Raw genomic sequence first — 8,754 nt, 5'->3', positions numbered from 1 at the left:
ATTGAACGGAATTAATTAGCAAACACTCTAGAATCAAAATAAACAACGAACAAACGAAAAACGACAGGACTTTTTGAATGCCCTGGTATATTAGTAACGTGGCCGAAATCAAAATATGGCATCTAGAACCCAGACGAAAATTTGTATTATTTTAGTAAAAGATACGACTGGAAGGTGAGTATAGTATAGCGTTGGGTTGTTAACAAGACGGGGACTGTACGAATGGGAGAGTGGGAGCCTTGAACCCTCCTCGAGTTTTAATTAAAATGTTTCACATTGATCGGGAAGGGAGGGAGACGTATCAGTTACTAGGACCGTGTGTGAGTGACAAGCCATTCAATTAATTTGAATCATTTCATCCCTCGTCCCTGCCAAATGTGTAATCTACCACATATACTTCCATCTCCGCAGACCTAATAGATGGATGATTCGTAAATGAAATAATTAAATATTCTCGATGAAGACTTGTGAGACTGTGTGAGTTGTGTTTTATTGCTCTGAATATTTCATATCCTAAATAGCCATGATGCCACTAATGCTGCCTATTCCGACGGTTGGAGTGTTTATTCTATTGTAAAATAAAATCGAAGTTTCAGTTATCAACAATAAATAATATTTTGGACAAATTTGTTTCTTCTAAATAATAACTTTCCGTAAACTCAAATTTCAAGTTATGTTAAAGACATAATTTAGGTTTACATTTCCATTTTTTTTGAGTTTCGTTTTACTTTACTAGAACAAGTTGGAAATATATGTAAGCCTATCATGTATTATCTTTTTTGGTCGTTAATTCGCTATTTGGTAACGCCCTGCGTCTTTCATGTACTTACTATTGTAACTAAATTGACTAAAATACAAGCCATCGTAAAGATGAGATTATGGGTGGTCACAAAACACGAAATAAACCTTAAAGCATAGCTGACGATTATCTAAACCTTCCTTAATTAATGGAACCAACACTTGTTAATAAATGTATACTTACTAATAGTTTATTTAAAGGAAAAGCCTATGATTTTTTGGTGAACTATTGAACTACAGATATTTTAGAAAATACTGATTTCACGAAAAAAAAAAATTGTTTGAATGAATTTTTAGAATATTCGGTTATATTTACCTGAAGCACAGAACGGCATCTTTCGTCCCACTAGTTGGTTCGCTGATTAAACTATCAAAATTATCATAATCGAAATTAAATTTTCAATGTCTAATTGACTTTTTTTTTAATTTCAAGTATGACATAAACTGTTCTTGCCCCGACTTAATGATAAACCAAAACTGAACCCATAACCGAAACGGGCGTATGGCAAGATTCTCAGAATCGGTGATAATATGGTGACGCTATGATAAAATGGCTAATTAACTAAGTTTGCGTTGTTTATTAACATGAAGAAAATAGAGTAAACATTTAGGGAAAAAACTCAATTCAAAAGTATCGCATCAAGAGCAAGAAGCTGCCGCCAAACCTGATTACCATAAGCCAGCAAACCTGAAAGTACATTTACACTTGCACCAAACAGAGGACGATGAACAAGGAAGAAACCAAGTAAGATCTCCAATGCCATTCGTCTTCCAAATTAAAATTATATGTTTTTCAGCATAAATTTGAACCCTCACTATGGAATATATAGTAATTCCACGACTTATCCTTATTGCACATGACTTTGTTATATTGTTGTGTTCTTGGCAAGATCGAATTTGTTAATCAATATTCGCACCCCGAAAAACCCTAAAATAAGAATTTTTAATAAAAATATTAAATATAATATTTGAAATTTTCACATCCCAGGGTGATAATAGAAAGTTGTGGGAAGCGCGCTACGAACCAAATTTAGTTTTATATTATTATCAGGAATTAGAGGTTTTATTTTTATTTATAGGGCTTAATTAATTATATTCTCTCATTTATATCATACAATTACACTACATATCACTTGTGTTGCAATAGCTCAATTCCCAGCAATAGCATTCTATACACATGTGTTTGTATTATATATTATTACTCATAATATCTCCAAAGACAGACATAATAAGAATTAAACAAGATTTCATGTTTAGTATAATTGACAATTGTCTGATAAAAATAATATATATTGCGACAGCAAACTGGCGAGGAATGATGTCGTGGAAACGGTTTGCGGCTAGGATGGGAGCAGAGGTAATCACCTCCTCCTGTCTTCTCCCTTTGTCGGGCAAAACATTAATTGAAATTATCGACCTGAGGAGCTAGGGCCCTTACGGGATTTATTTTACCTAGTGCCGTTTTATTCGGCCGCATTAAGCCCTCATATCAACTTTTCCAATTATCCTCCCTCCCCCTCGCCCTCTTTAGCTGTGGCAGTAATTATTAAGTGGGGGGGGATTGGATTATTCAATCGGGAATCCCCCCCTTCCTCACCACTTTAGTTCAGTCGAATTTTAATGCACAGTTTCTTAATTAGTATATTAATGGGATTGAGGAAGAGTAATCGGCCTATCAATTAATATTGCAGAATCGGGATCTTTTGATGACTCTGAATCTCGGAGAGGTTTCGTATAGCTCTGGTTAAATTCAAGACTCTTTTTTGTTCTTTTCATTTTATTTGTAAAAGTACGTAGAAATTCGTCCAGTCATGATAAGTTCCTAGATCAGTTTGGACAAGAAATCCAGAAAAGATAAATAATTATTTCGAGTGCATTCTATCGATAAAATGTTTTAATTAGAGAATCCTACAATTGGCCAAATATTTCATAAAAGTTTGACATGAGTTTGAGTTAACCAAATATGATTCATTCGTCATATTATCGTGTTATATGTAATAGATCTAATTTGAAAAAAAAAAACACTGTTTAGTTTGGTTGGTTTACAGAGTATTAAATGATGATGATGAAAAAGTAGGGGTGAATTTAGGATATGTTTGGTTCCTCCTGCAGTATTGTATGATAAATTTGAAATCCAATGTAGTGGATGCTTTTACAACTACTATGAACCAAATTATAATTGTTTTTTTACTTACAATCTATTAAATTTGGCAATCATTTCATTGATATGGATTAAAGCGGAAATATATTTGTTGAGATAGATAGAGAGGTTTAAGTATTTAGGGTCTATGCTACCAAGATACAACGAAATATATTTGTTGAGATAGATAGAGAGGTTTAAGTATTTAGGGTCTATGCTACCGAGATACAACGAAATATATTTGTTGAGATAGATAGAGAGGTTTAAGTATTTAAGGTCTATGCTAGCAAGATACAACGAAATATATTTGTTCAGATAGATAGAGAGGTTTAAGTATTTAGGGTCTATACAACGAAATATATTTATTGAGATAGATAGAGAGGTTTAAGTATTTAGGTCTATACTAGCAAGATACAACGAAATATATTTGTTGAGATAGATAGAGAAGTTTAAGTATTTAGGGTCTATGCTACCAAGATACAACGAAATATATTTGTTGAGATAGATAGAGAGGTTTAAGTATTTAGGGTCTATGCTAGCAAGATACAACGAAATATATTTGTTGAGATAGATAGAGAGGTTTAAGTATTTAAGGTCTATGCTAGCAAGATACAACGAAATATATTTGTTCAGATAGATAGAGAGGTTTAAGTATTTAAGGTCTATGCTAGCTAGCAAGATACAATGACATTGTTCTGAAACTAAAAGGACTAAATGTTTGTTTTTTTAATTTCTAAATTGCTATTGCCTTCAGACCGAAAAAATTAAGAATTTACAAAACTATTATCCTTCCTGCTGTTCTTTACATATGATTTATACTTATATTGAGAAGCTGTATCTTAAGATTTTTTAAAATAAGGATTGCTTAAAATATTCGGACCTAAGAAGGATAAATTAATCGGAGTATTAAGAAAACAACACAACGCCGAATTGCGGGAACTACCCTCGATAAATATATAATTGAGGTTTAGGCATTGAGGTCAATGAGGTGGACGCGTAAGATTGTAGGGCTTGATAACTTGATTGGAAAAATTTATGAATACTAATCCAACGGGTAAACGTCCGTTGAGTAGTCTGAAGTATTGGAGGAAGAGTTGCGTCAAGACTAATCTTGTGGATTGTAGTCACTGGATAGATAAATGCAGATAGCGATGGTAGTGGTTTCGGCAGCGAACCTTCGGGTTCCCTTAACATTTATTATGATTAAACGACCTATTGCATTTACTTGGAAGATATCCATGTTTATTTGCAGTGAACGTTTTGTAGAGGTGGTATATGTTATAAATACACTCAAGGTGATTCTCTCTACGGACATCATCATTCCTGTCCAACAATTCGATTTTTACATAAACTCATGGCAGGAAAAAAATCCTCAAATGAAGATTGTTTTACTACGACGATCGAACCTTTAATTCTTAATATTTAATCTTTGTATAAATTTTCACGTGTATTGGAAGATATAGGAGTATCTTATATACTGCCCTCTCATAAGGTATGTATAAGGGAAGATATTCTAAAAGGCGAGGAAGGTCCGAGTTGGGGCACTTTAATATTTGAATGTTAGGATAGCGGGGAGAAGTGAATCGGAAAAGCGGAGAAAAGTTCCTGTCACCGATTCCCCCAGGGTGTTAAGAGGACAGCGGGTCTGTTCCCTTCCATGAAATTTATATGAAATCATAGTAGAACCCTTTCCATTGGCCGGTCGGTGGGTAATGAGCCCAGCGTGGACATGGTGATTTCCCGTGGGCCCCCTAAAACCTCGGGCCCGTCCCAGGGTCATGTTTAATATCACTTTTGTCAGTCCTCAGATATTCTTATACCGAGAGAAACAATCTCCTTGAGCAACTCAAATATACATGCCCTATGTGCCCACCCTTCTCAAATTGAAAACAGGCACTTACCCCGGCGCGGGTATTACCCCTTGGCTATATACGACCGGGGTCCCTCCTATGGGTATTGGCACATACATACGGATCCTATCATTTCTTATTTCTCGCCCTACCGGGCGGACACTAACCTCGCATATAATATTCGCCCCTATAGAAACTTCCGACGTCTAGCTGAGCTTACTTTTACTCTAATATTCTTTCTTCCTAACTTATATAGATATATTTCTTCAACAGATGTGAAATTTGCTATTCTTGCTCATTTATTATTATACGATGGTATTTCTGACTCATTCAATAAATACAAATAATGATGTTGATTGAAAATTTTTTACACCATCGGAAAATCCTTATTAGAACCATTAGTGTCAAGTGGCGCAAAATGAAATATTTTCAGTACTTTTATTTTTTTATACCATAATTGCTGACAATATTGGTTAAAAATGCATGTATCTAAAAAGCTAACGAGACAAAAGGTTTTACCAAAATTAATTCTTTTTTTAAAAAATGAGACATCGTGTTTTAAGTACACAATTCAATTATTCTAAGCTGGAGTTTCCAAAAATTAAAAAATACAGTTTATTGAGGACTGTTGTTGAAGGTGTTGTGAGGTGTACACTTAGTTATTTTCATATAGTTATATAAATTATAACAATTATTTATTTGTTTGGAAGTAATAATTTAGACCATTAGCTGTATTAATCTGAGAATCAGTGGAGTTTTTATAATTAAAATGCCTGGCTATATTATTTAGTACTAGCGGGGAGTCACATATTAAGGACATTTTAATTTTAATCATCCTCACCCCGTTCATTTTAAAGTCCGATTTTATGAAACCCAGATTTATTCCATATAAAAAGTATAAGGAGAACTGTCACTAATGATTTCAGGTTTATGGGCATTGTTATTTTAGAGATAAAGTGATCAATAAATCTGTTCTTTAGTAAGTAAGATGAAGATAAAATGAGTTTCCATCTTCGCTTATACTGGTCCCATTTAATTTATTTTTTTACAGAGAATTATTTTATATTTCAAACTTCAGGTATTCTATAATTCTTGGTTTATTCAAAAAACTATTTTGGGGGGGGGTTCAGAAATTTTAATTTAAATATTTAATGATCCGAATTTCAGTATATGGTATACATCACCATCATAATGGCATAGTCACTGCCGTTTTTGAGATAAAATGTTCAGTAAGTCAGTTAATGAATAGTTACAGACACATACAGCCCAATTTTATTATTCATATAACATCTTCTAAATGCTACGAAATTCAATGTAATTATGTTAGGCTTCTAAATTAGAACCAATAAAAAAAATAATAATATCAAGTCTAAGGTGGACGATACTTCACGATAGATTATTTTCTATTTGTTAATAAAACAAATTTTGCCTGAAAGGTGTATCCTTTTCTTAGCTATAAAATACTCGAAGCTTCCCAACTCTATCCGACTTAAACATTTTTTTTTTTAGATTATTGCTCAGTAACTTATAAAGTGGTCTTCCTAAAGTAGACGTTTTTATGGAAAGCTTAATGCAAAGAATAGAAATACTCCGCCCGATAGGATATCTATAAATCGTTCATAAAAATGACTGATTTATTCTACTCGGAGATTTATTTTCCAAGCTCAGTAATATAAGTATTAATGCCTGAGCGTTGTCGCTCCGAGAGAGCCACAACGACTCGAAAACTTTTTAAATTAACCCTCCCCCATTTCTCCAGTCGTAAATTCAAGCGTTTTAATTTTTAGAATATCGGCTTTCGTGGGCTTTGCTATCCTCCCATTAATTGTTCAACATTTGTGGGCTGTAGAGACAGGAAGTTAAGGAAGAGAAAATTATTAAGAGTTAGCAGAAACAAAAAGAAAGTCATTTTGAAGTTCTGCTGTCCAGTATAAGGAACGGAAACAAATTGTTTCGATTATCAGAATATCAGTGTACATTTGCAAGGGCGTACCCAGGATCAAAACTAAGGAAGGAGGGAGGAAAGCCATGGTTGTTCAGTTTGTGACATTTCAGCACGGAAAAGGTAAATGAAACGAAAGTTTTATGTAATTATGGCAGTGTTTTATTTGTTATTACAATCATTTGCTTGAAAAAAAAAATTATATTAATAATTGCCTCTCCCCTCTCACATGCTCTCGGGAGCTCCCATGTACATTTGGTATCGTTTATAACAACCTCTAATGGAACTATAATAATAATATTCGGTCATTATAGTCGACGTTGTTAAAAGCAATCACTACTCACATGATGTAAATATGGTATGGGATTTTTAATAAAAACAATTATTGTTAATTAACACTAATTACTTGCTGTATTTGGATAATGATGTAGCATCTTATTATTTGTAAAACAATGAACATAGCACATCAGGTTCATACGCTGTATAAAATTCAACTGTTTTTTGTAATTCTTCCTCAATTTGATTTCCAATGTTTCAAAACTATTGTTGATTATTGACGCTGGTACATCGCCAAAGCTTTGGTTACCATTATATTAGTATTAAAGATATGTTAGTTTTCCGATTTCACGTCCACTCCACGTCATGAATAGGTGTTAAACTGTTTTCTGCTTCATCGAAACATTGAACTAACAACGAAGAAAAACGTATTTTGTGGTAAAAATATAACATCTATTAAGCTCTTAATCTTTCAAATTTATGATATGCGATGGTAAATTATCGATTATTGAATACAACTTGTATAAGTTAGTAAATAAACCTATGACAACAGCGTTATCATAGGTTTATTTACTCGCGTAAAAAATAAAACTAAACTATAAACAATTCACTGGACAGAAATGAATCTTCGAAATATAGGTTCGAAGTAAATTAGCATTAATTGTAGGAAAAATTAGGGTCCTTGTATGCATTTTTATGAATTCTTGAAATGCCATCTTTCATTATAACTAATTAATGAATAGTTTTGACAATGTTCTAAAAATCATAGGTCTGGAAATATTCTATACTATAATGGATAGGTAGTATTATCTAAGATCGTCCTAAACGATATCGAGTACATTTATGTAAAAGAAGATAGATTTTTAAACCTATTCTTTTCTATTTGACTTTCAATTTACTATTTAGGGTCATGCAGACGGGTTTTATTTTATAGATTATCAATTTATAAAACTACCTATTAAGATTAATAAAAACACTACTTGCCAAAAAAAAAATAAATATATCTCATTTCTTTTAAACACATAATTATAAGGCGAAAAATAAAAATAGAACTCCGTACATCAGTTCCATTATATTTGAAAAACTTGCTTCATACCAGCTTTAATACAGGCCGGGCCCTATCCTGGAGGAGGAGATAAGGAGAGTAGAGCAGTAAAACTTTTTTAATATATGTAGAATAAGAAATGCAATAAAACTCATTCCATTATAGGGGAGTAATCTAATTCCAGGGCTCTCTGTGAAATCAGGCTGGGAGGATGACTGGTGAATGGTGCTCATCGTCTAAAGTGGATTGGTGGATTGCCGCTCTGACTTTGGAAGGTTTGATCCTACTTTGGCAAAAATCTAACGGGTCAATATACATCGCATTTACATACTCCTCTCGTTTTGGACCCCTTTATATTTTCAATAAAGGGGAAAAGGATGTTTCCCGGGATACTTTGCGGCAATATGAAGGTTCTTTCTAACAAGGATTAAAAATAAAGTTCTCGAGAAACAGTTTAATTAACTTCATTAGCTATGATGTAGTTATATTGAATGTACTTTTATGTCTAAAAAATTATTTTAATCAAATTCGAACATAACGTGAAGTTGAATATGACTAAACATGTCATGCCGATATGAATTACTCTTGTAATTGTTGAATATTGATGAACTATTGAAGTAGATGCATTGTAGAAACAAACAAAATGGTATTAGTTATTTTTAAAAAATAATATATAAATTATTAACCATCAATCAGAATAATT

The 8,754-nt window shown here is 32.9% G+C and overlaps 1 protein-coding gene and 1 long non-coding RNA gene across 7 annotated transcripts in view; one reads left to right on the top strand and one right to left on the bottom strand.

Annotated features, from left to right (window-relative positions):
* The window catches only part of LOC106685940 (uncharacterized), a 16,670-nt gene extending 8,066 nt beyond the window's left edge, over window positions 1-8,604 (top strand). For both annotated transcript variants that reach the window (XR_001343926.1, XR_010843669.1), the window contains exon 3: window positions 8,236-8,604. This is a non-coding gene — a long non-coding RNA (uncharacterized lncRNA). The remainder of the gene's footprint in view (window positions 1-8,235) is intronic.
* Window positions 1-8,754, bottom strand: part of LOC106685939 (LIM domain only protein 3) — a 254,487-nt gene that overhangs the window by 4,522 nt on the left and 241,211 nt on the right. The window lies entirely within an intron of this gene.

This window comes from Halyomorpha halys, unplaced genomic scaffold (genome assembly GCF_000696795.3).
Source record: "Halyomorpha halys isolate HHAL.00 unplaced genomic scaffold, Hhal_1.1 Scaffold759.1, whole genome shotgun sequence".
Taxonomy (NCBI): Eukaryota; Metazoa; Arthropoda; class Insecta; order Hemiptera; family Pentatomidae; genus Halyomorpha; species Halyomorpha halys.
The sequence above is the reverse complement of the archived record's forward strand: the minus strand, read 5'-3'. Positions and strand labels throughout refer to the sequence as shown.